We start from the raw sequence: 24,494 nt of genomic DNA, 5'->3' as shown, positions 1-24,494 counted from the left end.
ATACAAAGCTGTACACAGTGCAGGAAAAGAATACCTGAACACCAGCCTATACTTTCACCAACCCACAAGACACCTACACTCTTCGTTACTCTCACTCGCACACATTCTCTGCATCCACAAAAGCTAAACTGGGAGTCACTCATTCTCCTAAATCATACCTAAGACATGGAATGACCTCCCTCAACACAGCGGATCCTCCTCCTCACTTCTTGAGTTGTGTAAGAAGCTGAAGTCCTGGCTCTTCATATGAGCACCTTGAGGACGACATACCTACACACCTGCCCAAACTCCTGAATACCATCTCGGGTGATTAGTGTGATATACACATTATTATAGCCTAACATGTTGACTTTGCATTATAACCCCTGTGCCAAGCATTAAACTCCCCTTTTGTTACATATATCTCACCTCTAACATAGGTCCTAGGTAGCCCATAGGGCAGGGTGCTTTGCAATTAAAAGGCTTGACATGCACGTTTAAGTTTTACATGTTCTAGTAGTGAAAAAATCCTGAATTCATTTTTTATTATTGTGAGGCCTACCCCTATCATAGGATAACATTGGTGATCCCTTATTACATTTATTAAGCTTTAATTTCTAAATGGGAGCTGGTAGCTATATCATGTTTGGTGTCTTTGGAATTTTAATGAAAACAAATATTTAATGGTAAAGTTGGGGTTTTGATGACAATTTTAAAAATGCCACTTTTAGAAGGTTAAAGACACACACTTGATGGATGGAATGCAGAACAAATCTAACCATTCACCCCCAGTCAAGAGATGTGGGATAAATCCATCATTCTTTTGCTCACCATGCCACCCCTGTTTAGACCTGACCATATGCAAATCAGTCTTGACCCTGTGCCTCATGGGTACAGTCCAGCCCGAACTGCCAAGCAGGTCCTCCCTGGACCAGAAACAAGCATCCTAGGACCGGTTTCGCGGTTCTCCCCTCCTCAGCCAGTATAGCTTGATTTCAGTGGCACAGTGAGCCCAGGACCCACGTCTGGGCATACCTGGCGCACTTAGGGCAAGAAAGCAAAATACACGCAGTTGATGGATGGAATGAAGAACAAATCAAAACAATCACCCCTAGTCAAGAGATCTGGGTTGAAGCCATCATTCTACTGCTCACCATGCCACCCCAGTTTAGACCTGGTCATATGCAAATCAGTCTTGACCCTGTGCCTTATTGGAACACTCCAGCCCGAACTGCCAAGCCAGGTCCTCCCTGGACCTGAAACAAGCATTCTAGGACTGGTATATTGGGGTTTCACCCCTCTTCAGCCAGGATAGCTTGATTCCAGTGGCACAGTGAGCCCAGTACCCACGCCTGAGCATACCTGGGGCACTAAAGGCGAGAAAGCAAAAGACACACAATTGATGGATGGAATGCAGAACAAATCAAAACATTCACCCCCAGTCAAGATATATAGGTTAAATCCATCATTCTTTTGCTCACCATGCCACCCCAGTTTAGACCTGGCCATATGCAAATCAGTCTTGACCCTGTTCCTCATGGAACAGTCCAGCCCGAACTGCCTAGCCAGGTCCTCCCGGACCAGAACCAAGTATCTTAGGACCGGTTTCAGGGTTTCACCCCTCTTCAGCCAGGATAGCTTGATTGCAGTGGCACAGTGATCCCAGGACCACAGTGAGCCCAGGACCCATGTCTGGGTATACCTGGCGCACTTAGGGCGTGAAAGCAAAAAACACACAATTGATGGACGGAATGCAGAACAAATCAAAACATTCACCCCCCAGTCAAGAGATCTGGGTTAAATCCATCATTCTTTAGCGCACCGTGCCACCCTAGTTTAGGCCTGGCCATATGCAAATCAGTCTTGCCCCTGTGCCTCATGGGAACAGTCCAGCCCGAACTGCCAAGCCAGATCCTCCCTGGATTGGAAACAAACATCCTAGGGCCGGTTTCAGGGTTTCACCCCTCTTCAGCCAGGATAGCTTGATTCCGGTGGCACAGTGAACTCAGGACCTACGTCTGGGCATACCTGGCTCACTAAGGGCAGGAAAGCAAAAGACACTCGATTGATGAATGGAATGCAGAACAAATCAAAACATTCACCCCCAGTCAAGAGAGCTGGGTTAAATCCATCATTCCTTTGCTCACCATGCCACCCCAGTTTAGACCTGGCCATATACAAATCAGTCTTAACCCTGTGCCTCATGGGAACAGTCCAGGCCGAACTGCCAAGCCAGGTCACCCCTGGACCGGAAACAAGCAATCCAGGACCGGTTTTGGGGCTTCACCCCTCTTCAACCAGCATAGCTTGATTCCAATGGCACAGTGAGCCCTGGACCCACGTCTGGGCATACCTGGCGCACTTAGGGCGAGAAAGCAAAAGACACACATTTGATGGACGGAATGCAGAACAAATCAAAATATTCACCCCCAATCAAGAGATCTGGGTTAAATCCATCATTCTTTTGCTCACCATGCCACCCTAGTTTAGACCTGACCATATGTAAATCAGTCTTGACCCTTTGCCTCATGGGAACAGTCCATCATATGGCTGGGTCCAAACTGCGGTGGTGTAGTGGGAAAACAACAATACATTTAACCCAGATCTTTTGACTGGGGAAGAATGTTTGCATTGTCAGCATTCTGTCCATAATTTATTTGCTGTAACACTTTTCGCCCTAAGTGGGATGGGTATGCCCAGAGGTGGGTCCCTTGCTCACTGTGCTACTAGAGTCAAGCTAGCCTGGCTGAAGAAGGGTGACATACCTTGAAACCGGTCCCCGGATGCTTATTTCCGGTCCAGGGAGGACCTGACCTGGCAGTTCGGTCTGGACTGTTCCCATGGGGCACAGGGTCAAGACTGATTTGCATATGGCTGGGTCCAAACTGGGGTGACGTAGTGGGCAAAAGAATGATTGATTTAACCCAGATCTTTTGACTGGGGGAGAATGTTTGCATTGTCAGCATTCCATCCATCATTTGTTTGCTGTAACACTTTTCGCCCAAAGTGGAATGGGTATGCCCAGATGTGGAACCCTTGCTCACTGTGCCACTGGATTCAAGCTAGCCTGGCTGAAGAAGGGTGACATACCCTGAAACCGGTCCCAGGATACATGTTACCGGTCCAGGGAGGACCTGGCCTGGCAGTTCGGTCTGGACTGTTCCCATGGGGCACAGGGTCAAGACTGATTTGCATATGGCTCGGTCCAAACTGGGGTGGTGTAGTGGGAAAACAACAATACATTTAACCCAGATCTTTTGACTGGGGAAGAATGTTTGCATTGTCAGCATTCCGTCCATAATTTATTTGCTGTAACACTTTTCGCCCTAAGTGGGATGGGTATGCCCAGACGTGGGTCCCTTGCTCACTGTGCTACTAGAGTCAAGCTAGCCTGGCTGAAGAAGGGTGACATACCTTGAAACCGGTCCCAGGATGCTTATTTCCGGTCCAGGGAGGACCTGACCTGGCAGTTCGGTCTGGACTGTTCCCATGGGGCACAGGGTCAAGACTGATTTGCATATGGCTGGGTCCAAACTGGGGTGACGTAGTGGGCAAAAGAATGATTGATTTAACCCAGATCTTTTGACTGAGGGAGAATGTTTGCATTGTCAGCATTCCATCCATCATTTGTTTGCTGTAACACTTTTCGCCCAAAGTGGAATGGGTATGCCCAGATGTGGAACCCTTGCTCACTGTGCCACTGGATTCAAGCTAGCCTGGCTGAAGAAGGGTGACATACCCTGAAACCGGTCCCAGGATACATGTTACCGGTCCAGGGAGGACCTGGCCTGGCAGTTCGGTCTGGACTGTTCCCATGGGGCACAGGGTCAAGAATGATTTACATATATCTGGGTCCAAACTGGGGAGGCATAGTGGGCAAAATAACAATGGATTTAACCCAGATCTATTGACTGTGGAAGAATGTTTGCATTGTCAGCATTCCGTCCATCATTTGTTTGCTGTAACACTTTTCGCCCTAAGTGGAATAGGTATGCCCAGACATGGGTCCCTTGCTCACTGTGCCACTGTATTCAAGCATGCCTGCTGAAGAAGGGTGACATACCTTGAAACTTGTCCCAGGATGCTTATTTCCGGTCCAGGGAGGACCTGACCTGGCAGTTCGGTCTGGACTGTTCCCATGGTGCACAGGGTCAAGACTGATTTGCATATGGCTGGGTCCAAACTGGGGTGACGTAGTGGGCAAAAGAATGATTGATTTAACCCAGATCTTTTGACTGGGGGAGAATGTTTGCATTGTCAGCATTTCATCCATCATTTGTTTGCTGTAACACTTTTCGCCCAAAGTGGAATGGGTATGCCCAGATGTGGGACCCTTGCTCACTGTGCCACTGGATTCATGCTAGCCTGGCTGAAGAAGGGTGACATACCCTGAAACCGGTCCCAGGATACATGTTACCGGTCCAGGGAGGACCTGGCCGGGCAGTTCGGTCTGGACTGTTCCCATGGGGCACAGGGTCAAGAATGATTTACATATATCTGGGTCCAAACTGGGGTGGCATAGTGGGCAAAATAACAATGGATTTAACCCAGATCTATTGACTGTGGAAGAATGTTTGCATTGTCAGCATTCCGTCCATCATTTGTTTGCTGTAACACCTTTCGCCCTAAGTGGAATAGGTATGCCCAGACGTGGGTCCCTTGCTCACTGTGCCACTGAATTCAAGCTAGCCTGCTGAAGAAGGCTGATATACCCTGAAACCGGTCCCAGGATGCTTGTTTTTGGTCCAGGGAGGATCTGGTCTGGCAGTTCGGTCTGGGCTGTTCCCATGGGGCAGAGGGTCAAGGATGATTTGCATATTTCGAGCTACTACGAGGTCTTCAATTCAAAGCTACCTTTAGCAGACACTAAACAGATTCACACGTACCTACAACTCCTACTGCTTCCCTGACTAGAGCCCGGTGACACACAGGCAATGGAGGCAAAATTGACTAAAGAAGAAATTGTAGAAGCCATAGGACAGATGAAAACAGGGAAGTCTGCGGGTCCCAACGGGCTCCCGCCAGAACTTTTTAAACAGCATGGGGAATTTTTTAGCACACATCTCTTGCAGATGTACTTGGAGGCAAAATAAATGGGGGCACTCCCCGAGGACTTGCGGACGGCTACCATTGTGGTGATACCCAAAGAAGGCGGCCGCCACAGGGGTGTGGTTCTTATCGTCCCATCTCCCTCATAAATGTGGAGACTAAGATTTTGGGCAGAATTCTGGCTAATAGATTAACTCAGGTCGTCACTGGCCTTGTCCACAGGGACCAGTCGGGCTTTATGCCTAACTGATCGACGAGTCTCAATCTCATAAGAGTCTCTAATTGGCTGGAGAAGGTGCAAGATAGGACTGACCCACATCTTATACTGTCCCTAGATGCCGAGAAGGCATTTGACACGGTCCATTGGCCGTTCCTCATGGCTGTATTGGATAGGCTGGGATTTGGTCCCGAGTTTAGGAGAAGGATTGCCATTCTATACGACGGACCTTTAGCACGCGTTAGAGTCAACAGGGTCATGCCCCGGAAATTCCCAATAGAACGAGGCACCAGACAGGGTTGCCCCCATCCCCTTTGCTTTTTGCAATGGTTCTGGAACCCCTTGCGTGTGTCATTCGAGCACACCCGCACATAACTGGCTTCAGAGTAAATGACAATGATGCCCTTGATGAGGGCATTTCTCTGTACGCTGATGACATACTCCTATATGTCACACACCCCAAAATGACGTTCCCCAATATTATGGCGAGCTTTGATTAATATGGCAGGTATGCAGGGTATAGAATCAATTGAGAAAAGTATTGTGTCTACTCAGCGGGGCAGGATGTGGATAATGCTATTTAACCCAGCCAACTACAGGTCGCTCCTACCGGGATAAAATATCTGGATATTTACATTACCCTGGATAAGCAGCTGGCGATGGAGCGGAACCTTTTTAAGGTGCTAGGAGAATTCCGCGTAGACGAGGATCGATAGGCTTCATTGCCCCTTACACTGCTTGGAAAAGCAGCACTTTTCAAAATGATAACCCTACCAAAATTCTTATATGTCTTGCAAAATACCTACCACTCAGTCCCGGAAGAGGTGTTCACTAAAATTGATGATATATATTGTGAAAATTTGTTTGAGGTGGAAACCCCCTAGGGTGGCATTGGGGAAGCTACAATGCAATCAATATAGCGGTGGCATTTCCCTCCCGGACCTCTGGGCCTACTTTTGGGCAGCTCATCTGATAGTAGGTAATGAATGGGCATTCGATGAGAGGGATCACCCCGCATATGCAATAACACACAAGCAGTTCCTTAAACGGCCATACTTACATTATCTTTACAGTGGGAAGGGGGTTGCACAACTGTTGCCGGCCACACAAATTGTGATCATGGTATGGAAGAATGCAGAGAGGCTCATGAAATGGGATGGCCGGGTGACCAAAGAAACCCCGCTTTGGGTGGGCACGCTACTTAAGGAATTTGCCAAGCTGAAAGGTTTTCAGAAATGGAATTTGGTGGACATTTCCCAGCTTAAAGACATAATGTACCGTAAGGAGTTGGTGATGTTCTCGCGCCTCCTGTTGGAGTATGACATGAACAAGACGCAACATTTCAAATATCTGCAATTGCGCCATGCCTGGCGGGCACAGCAGGTTGACACGGAGGGACTCCCAGAGTATGCCCCTTTAGAAGGATGACTCCTGATGGACGAAATTGGGGAAAAGTCAGTGTCCTAGACCTATAGGACAATTATGAATAACACCCCAGACCCCTTACGAAAATTGAGATTACACTGGGAGGCATGCCTGGGGGACATAGATGACCTGGATTGGGAAATGGCTCTGATGCATCCTAGGAAAGTACCTATTAGGTCCAGACTGCGATTGATACAATTCAAGTATTTACACATAATGTACTATGATAGAGCCCGATTGCATAAGATAGGCAGAGCGGAATCGCCCAACTGTTTGAAATGTGAGATCAAGGAGGGGGATTTCTTTCACACAGTCTGGGGGTGCACACATGTACAGTTATACTGGGGCATGCTGCTGAAGGAGTTGGAGCTAATATTGCAAGAATCAATACTCCCAGAACCTATGTTTATTTTGTTGGACATAGCCTCAGAGATTGATCTTCCCAAAGTGAAGCTGACACTGCTCCAGCTGAGCCTGGTAGCGGCCAAAAGAGATATGGCAAGGGCATGGGGTGTTGCGACTACCCCAACACTAGAAGAATGGCATAGTGGGATGGATATGTATATGCTAGGGGAGAAAACAACTTACAAAGCAAGGGAGTGTCCCAAATAAATTCTTGAAAATATGGAAGCCATGGTTAAATTATTATGGCCTTACACTCACAGATTCGCAGTAGAGCGGGGAGAGGGGGGACACATAGAGGGAGAGGGAGGAGATGGGAAATTCAGTTGACAGACACTATTTGATATTGTTGAATACTTATATATAGTGATAATACGTACGGACTACGCTCCGCTTTTAAAGGAAATAGAAATGCGATGCTTTGAATATCTGATGTGGTTTTGTAATGCAACTGAAAAAATGCAAATAAATTAATTTTAAAAAAAACAATGATTTGCATATGACTGGGTCCAAACGGGGATGACGTAGTGGACAAAAGAACAATGGATTTAACCCAGATCTTTTGACTGGGGGAGAATGTTTGCATTGTCAGCATTCCGTTCATCATTTGTTTGCTGTAAGACTTTTAGAAAGCTGGCATTTTTTTGCCCTTAGCTCGTTTGTGCATGGAGCCTGGCCTCTGTCACATGACTAGGTGTAACTGACAGTTAAACTTGTGTGATTTCCTCCAAAACAGTCACATACCAGAGGGATTAGTGTGCCTGAATGGGCCATTTGCTGGCATGATGGGTGAGAGTGGAGCTGAGCACAGCCCCACTTGCAACTGAATATCCTGTACTCTGCCTTCACAAAAAGGGCCTAACAACCTCACATTGTCCCTGTAGCCAGCTTTGAGCCTGGGCAGACGAGACATAACATTCTATGCACTTTAAAGGCACTGTCTAGAAGCTTCTCCCATATTCCGTGACCAGGGCACCAGGGTATAAAAAGGAGACCTCAGACACCTACTCCTCAGAACACTTCTTGACCTGTGGATACTCTGCCAAGAAGAAGGACTGCTGCACTGCTGGAATGAGTGCCATTCTGCTGAAGTGCTACTCTGAAGGCCTTCTGCCCTGCTGCCCTGCTGTCCTGCTTCTCTGCTACAAGGACTAAATCTTCACCTGCCCTGCTACCTTCAGAGTGGCTCACTAGGGCTAATTTGCTTGCCTCCTATTCAGAGTCACAATGGCACAAAAGGCTTCGTCCATCTTAAACCAGGACTCGGACATAGCCTGAGTGACTCCTGACGCTCCAAGTGGGGCCCCTCTAGTTCTGGACACTTGTAAGTGGTGCTAAAGGTACCTAGCTAGCCATAATCCAAATGTTGAGACTTTGGGAACGTTATTGGCTGAAAACTGCTCTGAGAACCAGAAGGAGACCAGGACAAACCTGCTCTCCTCTCCACCCACGGTGCATTGCCAATCGGATTGACTTTGTTGCTCCTCCTGCTACATTCTTCTCCTCAGCTACAAACCCTTTTCAGTGGCCTTCACCCAAGGGGTATAAGGCTTTATGTTACTGTCTTTGACTGCAGTACTCTGCCTCGTCCCACTGTAGATTTTCAACTTCAGTTTCAGAGACTAAGGGCCTGATTACGATCTTTGTTAATGGGATACTCCATCAACAACATGACGGATATCCCATCTGCCATATTGCAAGTTCCACATAATATAATAAACTTGTAACCGTCATGTTTGTGATGGAGTATCCTATCCGCCAAGATTGTAATCAGGTCCCAAGAACGAACATAGAAATCTTCACTGCAGCTTCGACTCGAGGCCGTTTGACAATGATGCTCCCTCCACGGACATCTCTGCACGATTGCACTGCTGAACATTACCTTCTCAGAACATTGTTATCAGAATTATTATTATTATTGGTTTTTTAACCGCTTGACCGCGGCGAAAATTCCGCCGCGGTGCGGGTGATTTATGGCGTGGGCGTGGTTCGGACGGCCGTCCTCCGCACACGCCCACTGTGACGTCGGACGGCCACCGGCCGTCCGACACATGGAAGGGGTTAAAGACAGATGTTAATGGTTTTAAAAAACTCACAATAGGCCCGACGGCATTACATCTTAGGCAAAACATATCGTAGTACAGACATAGCTCTACATTTCTCCATAAACAATCTGTTACAGGGCCCATTACAGTAGGAACACATTATGGTTATTCTAACTCTAACATTGTCCCGCCTCTGCTAATAATAAAGAATGAGTCACACACATCGGCAAGTATGTCTTTGGGTAAAGTTGCATATTCAGTTACTACCCAAACGTTTTAATCCCAATATCCAGTTGACTCTCTGTAGCATCATGCATTTTCAGGGGAATGTTTCTATAGGTGTCTCACCTTGCCCATATGTTGATGTGTTTCTGTGGACCTCCTTGGGCAATAAAGGCAGGGAGCTCCAGCTCCATAATGAAGTCTAGGTTTGTCTTCCATTGCGAAACCTGGGGATGGGCCTCAGCCTTCCACTGCCTGGCTATATCCCAATTTGCTACTGTGAGACCCAGGAACAACAGGTGTTTTTTGTACCTGTTACCCCCATTCCCTCTGGACTATGTAGTAGTGTTAACTAGGCCTGGGCGATAAATTCCGTTCCGGTTGCGAAATTGCCGAAAAATCTGCATTCCGCCACTTCACGAAATTGTTTGCTTGTTCGCGTTCTCAAAGTGCGTGTTCGCAAGATATTTCCCCCGAGCACGCAAACAACGATTGCGAACAGGCAAAAAACATCGCAACAAGCAATTCCACGTGTTTGCGGAATTTTTGCATGTTTGCGGAGATTTTTTACCGTTTCGCGAATATTTGCGTAATGCAATTACGCAAATTCCGCCCACCCCTAGTGTTAACTTCAGAGACCTCACTATCTCCCATGCCAATACTTCTGTCAGACAGGTGAGTACTCCGCGCCAGAACCTATCTAGGGTCGGGCAGGATCAGGTTGTGTGCATGGAGGTGCCTTCTTCCAATTAGCGTCGAAGGGAGAGTGGGGATGCAATCAATCCCGCTGTCCATAGTCTGTGTCGTAGGTAGTATGCTCTGTGTAAGTATTTAAATTGAATAAGGTGAAATTGTAGTGTAGTTCCTATATTCCCAATAGACTCTGCGCATTGGAATAATATATCCTGTAGTTTAGACGTAGGACTGAGGTCGACTAGGTCTCTACCGAATATATTAAACTTAATTATGAGTGCCAGCTAGCTCAGAGGTCACTAGAAACTTTCTTGAATTCACAAGAAGGGATTAGTTTCTGACAACCGCATAAACATGACAACTTTGTTTCCCAAGAATATGAAACAATAGATAGCTATTTTACTCAGTCAATCGTGCATGCTTCATTTCACCAGAGGTGCTGAGAAAATAGAGAGACGGGCGTTTTCAATAAAAAGTATTTATTGAACAGTCTTCTTTCTCAAGCATAAGAAATGTACTGCTACAATCGTACTACTGGTTATAAAGTACAATGCATATAATACGAAAAGTATTATAAAGTAGTACTGTAAAAGCATGGTATGGTTTCTAAGCCATATAAAATAACATATAATAAATAAAATTCATACAGAATGACTAAAAGTACTCAACTGGTGCTTCTAAAATACGCCTACCCTGGTGTACCCAACCTAGGTCTAGTACAAGGGAAGAAGTAAGTGAGGTGTAGCTTAAGTTTTAGTATTCTTTGCCAAGAATCTATTCCAAGAATTCTCTAAGGGTCTAATCAGCTCCGTACCTTGGTTTTAGAATGAAGGAGGTCTTGTAGCTCTCTCTCAGGACTCGATTTCCCAGCAACCCGCAAGGGTAGCCCGGAAACACTGGAGCTGGATTTCTTGGCAAGAGAAAAGACAACGTCTCTCAGTGCGTCAGCTGGAGGGTCGGCTTCCTTCGGCACTTGCTGCAGCAGGGCGCGTCGGGCAAGTAGATAGTCGAACTGCTCCAAACCACCGTGTGTTTGTCTGGGCAAATGTAGGCATATTTATACATTAAAGGCGCCAAGTTTGACGTATGATTGAACATAATAACGTCATCAAAGACCCAGTTCTTTGAAAAATCCATGATTTCCTGGATAAATTAGTATTCAGACAAGGGGAAGTCCCTAGCTGCTGAAGGCGGGTTTTTCCAAGAAATCGTGGTTGATTTTCGGAACTTAGTGGAAGTAGCCATGCTGTATTTGGGCCGCATAGGCTCAGTCTAAATATGGTATTTATTTCTATGCCTATATAAGGATTGGGTAATTTATACCTATATATGGGCATGAATCGGGAAAATTACACTAGGGTCCTATATTCCTACACAACAAAATCAAGAGGAAATTGAGGCATTGCGTGGAGATCGCAGGGCTTCAGACCAATCGTCCCCGTCAATTTGCTCTACATCAGCATCAAAAGCGGCTCTTAGAGTATCCAAGGTTGTTGGGCCATTAGTAACTAGGGTTTGATAGTTCTTGGATATCTTATGTTCTTCGAGATCCCCCATGAGTAGCTTGCCCTCCAAGGGACTGAATTCTGGGGGATTGGTCACATTTTTTATATGTGGGAAAAGAGCATGTTGCAGTTGCAGGAATTGATAGAATTGAGTATGAGGCATGAGAAAGTCTTTTTGAAGGTCTCCGATGGATTTGAGGACAGTTCCTTTCATGACATCCCCCAGTGATGAGATTCCAATACGGTCCTACTTACCGAAGCCTTGCAGGTCAGCTAATTGCACCACAAAGGGATCTCTTACATTGGGTGTCCCCACTTGCCAATTCTACGGAGGGTCTGTTGCCAAGCCAGGATCACCAACCATGTTGCAGGAGGAAGATCTTTGGAGTCGGCCCTGCTATGTAAGAACGAGTGAATGGTAGGCTCTCCCATTATCCACTGTTCAAGTCGATAGGCTGGAGCATCTCTAGGCCCATACCACCATTCATTCAGAACTTGAAGTTGTGCAGTGGAGTGGTATGCTTGTATGTCTGTGGTGGCAATGCCCCGCAGTAGGTAGATTGTATGCATGAGCTTAGGGCCAAACTGGCGCCCCCCCCCACAGGAAGTGTCCCAGTACGGCATTATTTTGGCTAAACCATGACAAAGGGACAGGATATGGGTGGAATTGTAAATTATATAACAGTTTGGGCAGGGAGACCATCTTGAAAATGGTTGATCATCCATATAGGGACATGGGAGGTGCTGACCAATTTTTTACTTCTGATTTGGCCCTTTCTGTTGTTTCTTCTAAGTTATGTTTCCTAGAATCACTTTGAGTGTCCGATATGTAGACTCCCAAATATGTGAGCCCATGTGACACTATTGTAGGTCCCTCAGCCCATCACCCACTACCCAATGACCCTCGTAGCAGCCAGATCAGACATTTAGAGGCATTCATGTAGAGACCTGAGGTCTCGCCAAAGATGAGCATGCCCTGCAGTATTCTAGGGCCTGATCGGTGAGGATCAGTTAGACAAAATAATCCTTCATCCGCATAGAGCGCAATACTATCAGAGATTTCTGGGGTCCACTCAAAGCCACGGTATAGTGCGTCTATGCGTACCCAAGCAGCAAGAGGCTCTATGGCAAAGGCAAACAGCAGAGGGAAGAGGGGTCATCCCTGCTGGGTTGCCCGTTGTGTCAGAAAATTAGTAGATGTGGCTCCTGTCACCCAGATTGAGGCCATTAGTATAACAGTCTAATCAATGCTATGTATCGGGACCCATATTCAAGTGTTGCAATAATATGAACATATAGGTCCAGCTGACCGAATCAAACGCGTTGTCCATATCTGCAAGTAATAGGGAAACTGGTCTTTCTAATTTATCTATGGCCACTATCACATTACGTGCTCTGCGTATATTGTGTCGGGTCACACTTTGGGGCATGAATCCTGCCTGATCTGGGTGAATCAGGGCTTGAAGATGAGGGAGCAATCTATTTGCCAGTATCTTGGTGGGTATCTTAGCTTCAATGTTGAGAAGAGATATTGGCGGATAGGATGCGCAGAGTTCAGGTGGGCGTCCTGGTTTGGGAAAGACCAGCATCTCTGCATACCTCCAATCAGGAGGGAGACATTTGTTCTCAAGGGCTTCATTCAGGGTTGCAAGGTACTGCGGTCCGAGTATCATCAAATTCAATTTGAAGAATTCACTTGGGAGCCAATTGGGGCCTGATGATTTGCCGGATGCTATGTCTGAGGCCGCCGAGATCAACTCCCCCAGTGAGATGGGAACCTCCAGGGAGTCTCATGCTTTGGTGGTAAGTGCCCTAGGTGCCATATCTAAAAAAAATCTTTGATTTGTTCTTCTGACAGGATTTCGAGTTCAGCATATTATGCTTGGTAGTAGTCGGCAAAGGATCGGGTCACTTGCCTGGGATTGGTAAACTCCATTTGTATAATCTGTGCTTCTAGCTGTATCAAGGCCTGCCTCTTCTAACGCTTGGGAGTGGTACAGTGACTAATGTCAAAGCCTTGAATAGTGGGTTTTATGGCTTCACACAATGTGGTGGCGGAGTTCACCGTCCCCTCGTTTATCGAGACGCATGCTTTCAGGGCTCCATGTAAGTGAGTTTGATAGCTCGGGTTGTGCAGATGCCATTGCAACATCTGCCAGTCAAACTGACTCATCTGGGACCTAGCTCTAACCGCAGTTGGACGGAGGAGTGGTCGGATAGGCCTCTATGTAATATATCTTCCTGGATCAGATGATGTGTGTGCTGCCTGGTGATAAATATGTGATCAAGTCTAGAAAATGACCCATGCACTGTTGAAAAGTATGTAATGCCCACCTCTGTTGGGTGAAACCTCCTCCAGATGTCAGACCATTCCAACGCCCCAAGCGGCACTCTTTTGAGTATGATATGTGGCTGTAGGGTGGCACCTATCCTGAACGGGGTGCATGACATGATTCCAATTACATCAATTCTTTGCTAGGCCATTGGGTAAGGATCCCCTGGTGTCTATTATGTGTTCAGTGAATGTGTAGCTGAGCGGCAGTGGGGCATATACACTTCCCAGCATTATGGCCTCACCCCAGATTGTGCCATGAATAAAGAGAAATCTGCCCAGTGAGCCAGCCTAAGTGCATTTATGTGTGAATGGCAAACTGCAGTGGACTAGGATGGCCACTCCTTTGGAGCCCCTTATGAAGGCGGAGTGGAATATGTGAGTGAAACTAAAACACGTCAGACAAGGGGTTTTAGTCTCCATCAGGTGTGTTTCCTTGGAGTAACAGGATATCAGACCCCAAGCATTTTGCCTGTCTGAGGACTGCTCCCTGCTTAGTCTTTTCGAGCAGACCTCTAGCATTCCAGGTGACCACAAAGATTTCCCCTACCAAATCTATTTTATATGAGTGTGTAGTCATTGTGAAAAATGAAACAGTTTACAGAGTGTGTGAGAAAAATCCTAAGTAGAAGTAAGCATTACGGGCACATTTGGACATCTGAAAACATTGATAACATGAACTCCCTCTCCCTCCCACTCCCACCCTCTCCATCCTCAATCCCTCGAAGAACAATGAAGTATCTGTCATGGAGTATATACAGTCCTCATCCCAACAGGGGGTAAAGGCCCAAACAGTCCAATGATTCCCCATAGATCCCATCCCTAATGAATGTTTCTGGGATCTGAGATGACCAGGTCAGTAGAGTAGACCTGTCCAGGGCCGGTAAGCGGAATCTCTTAACAGGATAATTTCCCCTGCCCTCCGTGGTGTGGGCCATACAGTCTAGAAAGGTGACCCATGTAGGTTCATGTATTACTTATCTTGTTTCCCTGCTTGCTTGTTGCCTGTGCTCCAGAGCACCAGGAGGACCTCGATTGGTGTCGCCGGTTTTCTGTATGGTTATTGTCTTGGTTATGGCTTGGGTCTCTATATGAGGCATCTAGGTCTTGAGATGGCAGTGTATGAGGCTTAACCGGGCAAAGCTATTCCACCCATTGGAAGACTTCCTCTAGAGTATTGAAGAACAGTGTACTGCTTTTGTAGCTGAGACGAAGATGGGCCAGGAAGAGCAGCATATATGGAATCTGTAATTCCCGAAGACGTAACTTCGCAACTATGAAGGATTGCCTCTGCTGTTGAACCAGTTTTGTGTAGTCAGGAACAATCATTATTGGATGGGATGCAAATGCGAGGGATTTTTGTACTCAAGATTGTTTCAGGATGGTGTCCTGTTATGTTAGTTTAGGATCCATGCAATTACGGTTCGGGGCTGTGCGCCCGGAGGTCTCATGGCGAGGGTGTAATGGGTGCACTCCAAGATAAAGCAGGGAGACAGACTGCCCTACGGGATCCAGATTTTGTGCCACTGCTCTAGGAAAGTGCATATGTCAGACCCCTTGCATCATTCCGAAAATTGTATGAAGCGTAAGTTATTGCGACAGGCCCTCCCCTCTGCATCCTATAACCATGTGGCAAGACCCTTGATAAGCGTCTTGAGGGTGGCAACCTTTCCTTTTAAGATGGTGATATCATCTTCTGCCCCTAAAATTCTGGTTTCGGTCTGTGTGATATGCGGCATTACGCAGGTCCTGGTGCAGGAACATGACATTTGCTCTGACTGCGACGATTTTAGCATGGAGCACATCAGGCAATTGGGTTATCGCAACCAGTATCATGGCGGTGTCCAGTGCTATTATGACAGCATCGTTGGAGGTAGTGGTGCTGGTGCCTCCACCTGTGTATTTGTCTATAGTGCTCTGTTTCGCAGTAGAGCTGGCTGAGGGGCCCTTAGACATGATGATGATGATGAAACTGTAATCAGGGGCCTAGAAGGGTAACTATATAGTTAATGATGAAGCATGAGAACTCTATGCCTCCAGATGTAGGTAGGTATCTCAACAATGGCGCATGGGGGTTCTAGTGCAATAGGGGTCATCCACATCCTCAAGCTGCAGTGGGACCCACACCGGTAGGCCTCCGCAGATGCAGCATCCCCCCAACCGCTATTGTACGCACTCCTTAGTCTCTTCTGGTGTGCTCTGCAGCTCTGGGGGGGGGTTAGTAGGTGTGTGCTGCAAGTTTAAATCAGCTGCATAGTTCTTCTTTGCTGGCCAGAGATCCGCAATTTCCACACTCCGGTGTACAAATTGGGCCTACATACAGGTCTTACAGGGCTCCCTGAGTTGTACGCGATGGCGCCTATGCATTGTATCTGTCCAGGGCAGCCCGAGTCGTACAATCCCCAAGGGGGCCAGGTAGGCCATTACGCGTCAATCACTGCTGCTGCACCCAGGAACCGGGGCCTGTAACTGGTCAAGCTGGGGTTGGCGTTGGTGTGTGTAGGCGCCCGACCCCTCCCCAAGTTATTAATACTGGCGATTCCCAACCCACCAGCCCCCAATGTGTCTTAGGCAGTACCTGGAGGGGGGTCAGCAGATCTCGCCACTCCTCCCCCTGGCCTCAGATGCCATGAGGCAGAACGGGCCGCGTTCCGGAGCACGCCCCCTCAGGTCTCTGATCATGCATTTCAGGCCGTCAGAGATCCGATCCAGGAAACCGGCATGGAGGATCGCCTCTTAGTCATCTCTAGGCACAGGGCACTGAAACCCCGCCCTTCAACATGGCCGCCAGGCATGGCTGCACCAAGGCTCCGGCAAGTCAAATCCACAGCTCAAGTCTGCTCCGGGGCAAGCCACCAGAGGCCGCTCGCACTGCAGGCCGCAGCCCGACCACATAGCCAAGGGCACACTGCCCTCAGATCTCCAATCCAACAATTGAGATGTCTCCGGGCCTCCACCACTGCTGACAACGGCTGGGAAGTAAAAGTGCCGCTTATTGGCAGGATGATGCAGGGCTGCAGGAGCCAGGCTAATGTGTATCCGCCATGTTGGACTGCTTGGCCACACCCATCAGAATTATTTTTTAATCCGTAGGTGAGCGCTGACCAGGCCCAATCCACTTCTTGGATCCTAACAGTGCTGCATTGCAGTTGGCCATATCTTTTTACTTTGACGCGTTCTTGTGCGACTAGATGTCCGAGGTTACTGGTTTGATCTTTTAGGTGCTAGTTATTACTACAAACTTTAAAAATTCATAACTCCCGTTCTACGGATTGAAGTTTGGTAATTTTGTGCCAAACTATTTATTAAAATGTACTCTATTTTTCTAAATTGGTCTGGGAATTCTATTGTGTTGTGTTTTCTCTTTATTACTGTTTGTGTGCTTCATAAAAACACATTGCCTCTAAATTAAGCCTGACTTCTTTTTATGACAAGTTAACCAGACCTAAGCACATGTTAATTTATTGAGTTTTTGTAGTTCACCCTGTAAGAGATTGTGGCTGTTGCTTGACCAGGGCTTACAGCCCAGTCAACCAGCAACCCAATTCAATTTCTCACAGAAATTGTACATCCAATGGGATAACATTTGTGTAAACGATTATAGGGCACAATATTTATTTATGATGAAAGTTCTGTATAAAATATTCTTATATACATCTCTGAAGAACTGCTACCTTCTACTCCCTGCTGGAAAGAAAGATCGTAGTGCCTGAACTTGTGTACCTGACTACTTTTGGGTTGTAGGAAGACAACCACTCAGTAGCTCATGGGGACCCCATCTCAAAGGGGCATTAGTAAGGGAGCTTGCAAATTCCCTGTTGAATGAAAAGTAAACTGATCTCTGTTTTCAATTTTTTATAAATCATCTAAAATGTACCAGCGGAGTTTGGCAACAACAATGCATGCATAAACACCATGAAAACAGGATTGCACAAGTAGAAGGGAACAGCATGATTACTCTTTCACTTTGAAAAGTTAATTTTCATCATTCCTTGTCAAATCAAATCAAATCAAAAACAGGCTGTATTCGATTCAGAGATCAAAATCATAAAAGCACATAATAAAAATGCATATTACGAAATCCACCATCATTTGAAACAAAACTAAATCAAAAGTAAATGATTCCGCAAATACATAGTTCGGTATTACTTATCAACCAAGTTGTGGTCTTCACATTGTGTTCGGAAATTTTACGACAAGTTTTAAAAAGCTTTTTACTGCATATATAACATTTTCTTCTTCCAAATGTTGCAATTTAACAAAGACTAGGGAACAAGTTCGAATCCCCCATGCCTTGAGGATAGGTATTAAATATGCCCTTCGTGGTGCCTGATAAAATTTACAGAATAGCACACAGTGTAAATTTGATTGATAAGAAATGTCGTCACAGGGGCATACAAGGTTAACCATGGACCAATTATTGCAAAGAGGGAAAGTAACCAGACGAAAAAAGGTGCCTAATCTGAAGCGAGTAAGCAACATGCGAGCATAGGGGCTTGAGCCAGAAATAAGATACTTTTGCAGCCCTTCGTGAGAGGTAATTTGCTGATATCTGATGATGGTATTTTTTCCTTTTTCAGCGTTCCATCTAGAAGTAGCTAAGTGCTCCAAAGCCATCTTTTTGAGCGAGCGTCTTAGTACCTTCTCCATACTAGTTGGCTTATCAAAGAATTCTGGGTGAACAATCTCATTGAACATGTTTCTCACCTAGTGTAACCATTTGATTTGGAAACTCCGTCAAGAGAGAGACAATCATTTATTAGGTCTCTATTTAGAGAAGTCTCGGGGGTGACCCAAACCTTATGCCAAAGGAGTATCGGGGAGATCCTAATGATGTCTGATATGTAGGGGAGGTCTGCTTCAATATGCAGCATGTACGAGGATGAAGTTTTAGGGACACCCAGTAGGTGGGCGATGAACTGGTTTTCACAGCCTTGAATCACCTGAGCGATTTCAATCCCCCACAGGCCAGCACCGTATATGGCGGTTGAAACGCACTTAGATTTATAGATGTAAATTAATTTTTCACTGCGTTCCCCCCTAGTTTGGTTGCAAAGTTTCTCAAAGCACCAATAGTGCGCATGAAGGCTAATTGCCTTGTGTTTAGCGCTGTTAGCCAAGAGCTCCTCCTGTCAAAACTTACCCCTAGGTAAGAGAATCTATCCGTAGTTTCAACTCTCTTACCGTCGAGGAGAATTGGGCAGGAGGCCCTCTTTGTACCCTGCCCGCAAGCCATTGTGTAGGTTTTTGATATGTTAACTCTTAAACCTCTAAGGCTAATGAAGGTGGTAAATGTATCCACAGTCCTCTGTAACCCCAGTCTAGTCCGCGACATTAAAGCCGCATCGTCTGCGTATAATAATATTGGTGTAGGGGTCCCTTTGATGGTAGGGTAATCATGCTATGAATCCCTAAGATGTTGTCCGATTAAGTTGATATATAAGGTGAATAACAGGGGTGCTAAAATGCACCCCTGCCTAACCCCCCTTTATATAGGGAATTTGTCTGAGCACTCCCCCCATTCCTTGTCATATATCCACTCTATGAAAGAGAAAATATTAAACCAATGTTGTATTTGCTTCAATTATTTACTGAAAAAAACTGATGTTATCTACTCTCTAAATGTGGTGGATGAATGAGGTACACGGAAGAATCAACGCTAGATAGTCCTGATGTTCGATAACTCCAGGATTTGGCAGGCCTGCGGTAGGCTTCTCAGAAAAGTCTGAATTCAGCACTTTGTGTGTTACATAATAAGACCTGGACCTTCTGTATAGTTGTAAAAGTGGTCCTTGGTTATTTATTTGCAAATTTAGTGGCCCAATACATTTTGTGTTCATGCTAATAAAATATTCCAAGTTTTGTTGTGTGCATAATCTTTATATTAGTTATTATATCATACAACATCTTTCAACACACATTCACTGGCACAGTCATTATACCTACAAGTATACCATATTCCTTCTATAATGGCTTGTACTCCATATTTGCAAAAAAGACAAAGTATAAACCAACAACTATTACAGTGTTGTCACATAGGGGGTCTATCATAATGTCGGGAAGATCGCCACCGCCCGTATGGCGGTGGTGATCTGTCCGCCACTATTACCTCCCGCCACCCATTTCATCCCGCCATATTAGGATTGCGGGGGGACCCGGGCGGATGGAAAGACGGTTTTCCGCAGGTCAAACAGGTGACCGGGCGGAAAAGGCGATTGATATGGTGAAGGTGTCTGTCTCCCATGAGACATAGGGTCAGACTGATTTGCATATGGCCATGTCTGAACTGGGGTGGCAAAGTGGGCTAAAGAACGGTGATGGATTAAACCCAGATCTTTTGACTGGGTGTGAGTGTTTGATTGGTTCAGATGCTCCGTCCAGCACCACCCCCTTTTGTACCGCTTTGTTCGCCACAAGTTGGCAGGGTATGCTCAGACGTGAGTCCCTTGCTCACTTTGCCACTGGATTCAAGCAAGCCTGGCTGAAGATGGCTGAAAAGCCAGAAACCGGTCCTAGGAAGCTTGTTTCCAGTCCGGGGAAGGCATGGCTTGGCAGTTCGGGCTGGACTGTTCCCATGAGGCACAGGGTCAGAGTGATTTGCATATGGCCATGTCTGAACTGGGGTGGCAGAGTGGGCTAAAGAACGGTGATGGATTAAACCCAGATCTTTTGACTGGGTGTGAGTGTTTGATTGGTTCAGATGCTCCGTCCATCACCACCCCCTTTTGTACCGCTTTGTTCACCACAAGTTGCCAGGGTATGCTCAGACGTGAGTCCCTTGCTCACTTTGCCACTGGATTCAAGCAAGCCTGGCTGAAGACGGCTGAAATGCCAGAAACCGGTCCTAGGAAGCTTGTTTCCGGTCCAGAGAAGGCATGGCTTGGCAGTTCGGGCTGGACTGTTCCCATGAGGCATAGGGTCAGACTGATTTGCATATGGCCATGTCTGAACTGGGATGGCAGAGTGGGCTAAAGAACGGTGATGGATTAAACCCAGATCTTTTGACTGGGTGTGAGTGTTTGATTGGTTCAGATGCTCCGTCCATCACCACCCCCTTTTGTACCGCTTTGTTCGCCACACGTTGGAAGGGTATGCTCAGACGTGAGTCCGTTGCTCACTTTGCCACTGGATTCAAGCAAGCCTGGCTGAAGATGGCTGAAATGCCAGAAACCGGTCCTAGGAATCTTGTTTCTGGTCCAGGGAAGGCATGGCTTGGCAGTTCGGGCTGGACTGTTCCCATGAGGCACAGGGTCAGACTGATTTGCATATGGCCATGTCTGAACTGGGATGGCAGAGTGGGCTAAAGATTGGTCATGGATTAAACCCAGATCTTTTGACTGGGTGGGAGTGTTTGATTGGTTCAGATGCTCCGTCCATCAGCACCCCCTTTTGTACCGCTTTGTTCGCCACAAGTTGGCAGGGTATGCTCAGACGTGAGTCCCTTGCTCACTTTGCCACTGGATTCAAGCAAGCCTGGCTGAAGACGGCTGAAATGCCAGAAACCGGTCCTAGGAAGCTTTTTCCGGTCCAGGGAAGGCATGGCTTGGTAGTTCGGGCTAGACTGTTCCCATGAGGCACAGGGTCAGACTGATTTGCATATGGCCATGTCTGAACTGGGGTGGCAGAGTGGGCTAAAGAACGGTGATGGATTAAACCCAGATCTTTTGACTGGGTGTGAGTGTTTGATTGGTTCAGATGCTCCGTCCATCACCACCCCCTTTTATATCACTTTGTTCGCCACAAAATGGCAGGGTATGTTCAGACATGAGTCCCTTGCTCACTTTGCCACTGGAATCAAGCAAGCTTGGCTGAAGACGGCTGAAATGCCAGAAACCGGTCCTAGGAAGCTTGTTTCCGGTCCAGGGAAGGCATGGCTTGGCAGTTCGGGCTGGACTGTTCCCATGAGGCACAGGATGAGACTGATTTGCATATGGCCATGTCTGAACTGGGGTGGCAGAGTGGGCTAAAGAACTGTGATGGATTAAACCCAGATCTTTTGACTGGGTGTGAGTGTTTGATTGGTTCAGATGCTCCGTCCATCACTACCCCCTTTTGTACCGCTTTGTTTGCCACAAGTTGGTAGGGTATTTCTCAGAGGTCAGTCCCTTGCTCACTTTGCCACTGGATTCAAGCAAGCCTGGCTGAAGATGGCTGAAATGCAAGAAACCGGTCCTAGGAAGCTTGTTTCCGGTCCAGGAAAGGCATGGCTTGGAAATTCGGGCTGAACTGTTCCTTGAATTATTTTTATTGCCAACGTAGGGTCAAAATAACACAGTACAGTCATAGAGTCCTTAGATAAAAAAAATCCAGAAAGTTTTTCATATAATTGATTGATTCACAATAAAAAGAAAAAAATTTAAAAAAAAGAAAGCAAATTAAGTTGGTTAATTACAGATAGCAAATCAATAAGCTAATCCTCAGTATATTCCTTAAGTACCCCCATGTCAATAAACCAATCTTTTTTCTCCTTATCCCTTTTACAGCATATAAATTCCATTCTAATTCATATACATTCAATAATTTCCTTCTCCAAAATTCGAACGCAGGTGCCTCAGGTTGTAGCCATTCAGTAGCTATACATAGCCGAGCTATAATCATTGCTACAAACAAAAGATGCTTAAATTTACACAAGTCCATATTTTCATTAATCGACTGGGTCCACCCCATTAGCATAAGTGCTGGGGATATTTTTATAGGAAAGTGAATAACTTCGGCGATAAATCTTTCTATACTTGAAATGTAGGGGGTCAATTTGGAACAACTATAAAAAATATGCAATAAATCTGCCTCCTCCCCTCCACATCTAAAGCATTTTCCATCATATTGTGGGCCCCATGTAGACATTCGTTTGGGTGTATAATATAATCTAAATAGAGTTTTATATACTTGTGCTTTCATGTTAGCTGACATACATATTTCTTTAGCCACCAGAATGATGTCTACAATGTTCAGATCGATTTCTTCCAACTGATTCTGCCAATACGTGTTATATTTGTTTAAATAATCCGGTTTATACTCTAGCAATAGCCGATATATCTGGCCAATCTTTTTTTTTGTTTGTATTGCCTCTATTAGTTTATTGGGTATGGGATTACTTCATTTCTTTAAACAAAAATCCCTAAGTTGGAGGTACTTAAAAAAGTTAGAGTGTGGTATATGATATTTGCTCTTCATTTCTGAGAAAGCTCTAAAAGTTCCATCTGTCTGATATAAGTCTCCAATTCTTACCACCCCTTTTTTACTCCATTCCTTAGCAACATGATCCCAAAAAATTGAGGGGAGAATCTTCTCTGCTGAAAATGGAGTATAAAATATAATTTTCTCTAGTTTCATTATATTTTTAACTTTCCTCCACACTTTATATGCTGAATCAATCACCTTTAAACGAGTATGCTTATAGTAGTTCCCTTCCAACTCTTTCAATAAGCACCCCTTTGAGTGTTCTCCCAGTAGTAAATAGAATATTGAGGGAGCCTCTGCCGGATCCTCTATTTGTTCTCCAGTCAAGAGAATTTGCATTCTCTGTAAAAAACATACATAGTAATAAAACAAAAAATCCGGGATCCCCCGCCCTCCTCTCTCTTCCGGAAGTGTTAACCATTTCATGGCACGCCTGGTTTTCCCGGGTGCCCATAAAAATTTGGTACATTCTGATTGCAATTTGTGTATATAATTTAGAGGTATTTCTAGGGGAATGCTACAATATATATATAGTATTTTAGCTAATACATTCATCTTGATGATGTTGCCTCTCCCAATCAAAGAAAGTTGAAGTCTCCCCCACCTATCAAGAGATTGTTGAATTTGTTGTATTACCTTACTCCAGTTAGCTTCCACTATCTCCTGTGTATGAGATTTTATAGTTATTCCTAGATATGTCACTCCTGAGATTACCCTATTGTCATTAAATTGAAGACTATCAGTACATAATACCTGCGTTTTCGCAGCGTTAAGTTTGTAGCCAGAGCTATATCCAAAGTTAGTAGCTAAGTACTCAATCTCTGTAATTGCCTGGCTGGGATTTGTAGTAATAATAGCTATATCATCCGCGAATGCAAATATTGAGAAAGGTATATTAGATACAATAAATGGTTTAATGTGTGATGATTCCTGTAATTTAATTAAAAAAGGATTAATGAATAACTCAAAAAGGAGTGGAGAACAGGGGCATCCTTGGCGAGTACCTCTTCTGATGATTATCCTGTCAGATTTTTGCCCCATAACTACGACTAGCGCATTAGGCGATCGATAAAGTACCTTAATAGCTGTTAAGAATTTTTTACCAAATCCTGTCCTATCCATAACTTCCCATAAATAAGCCCATTCTACACGATCAAACGCTTTCTCAGCGTCAAGTAGTATCAGCGCGAGATCTCTCTTCTGGGTTTCTGCTATATCGATTAGAGTGATCACCTTATTAATATGGGATACAGTTCCTCTTTTAGGGATAAAACCATGTTGGTTTAATGATACTAAAGATGTTATTATCTTAGAAATACGGTTGGCTAACATCTTTGAGTAAATCTTACTGTCGCAATTCAGTAAAGATATAGGCCTATATGAGGCAGGCTTTTCTGGGGGTTTCCCTTTTTTGACAAAAACAACTATTGAGGCATCATCCCAAG

This window comes from Lissotriton helveticus, chromosome 8, assembly GCF_964261635.1.
Source record: "Lissotriton helveticus chromosome 8, aLisHel1.1, whole genome shotgun sequence".
NCBI lineage: Eukaryota > Metazoa > Chordata > Amphibia > Caudata > Salamandridae > Lissotriton > Lissotriton helveticus.
This window is presented reverse-complemented; position numbering follows the sequence as displayed.